This window comes from Penaeus monodon, chromosome 15, assembly GCF_015228065.2.
Source record: "Penaeus monodon isolate SGIC_2016 chromosome 15, NSTDA_Pmon_1, whole genome shotgun sequence".
NCBI classification, from domain to species: Eukaryota; Metazoa; Arthropoda; class Malacostraca; order Decapoda; family Penaeidae; genus Penaeus; species Penaeus monodon.
In genome coordinates, this window is record NC_051400.1 from 18488657 (window position 1) to 18488875 (window position 219).

General features: G+C 37.9%; 1 protein-coding gene across 1 annotated transcript in view; it reads left to right on the forward strand.

Annotated features, from left to right (window-relative positions):
* The window catches only part of LOC119581796, a gene marked incomplete at its 3' end in the record, with an annotated part of 18175 nt that overhangs the window by 5767 nt on the left and 12189 nt on the right, over positions 1 to 219 (forward strand).

The window sequence follows — 219 nt, forward strand, 5'->3', positions numbered from 1 at the left end:
AAAGGGTGGAAACAAGGAGAAGAGAGATAACAAAAGGGAATAACAAAAAAGTATTAAAACCCAGTCTGCCATTGGAAAGAAAAAGAGTGCAATGAATGGTCAGAAGTAATCACAACCTCACAACTTCATCTTGGACACTGGTAGGGAGAAAAGTAGTTGTGTGGTAACACTTCACATAGGAAATATGACACTAAGGAAAAAACTACAAGGTGTGACACA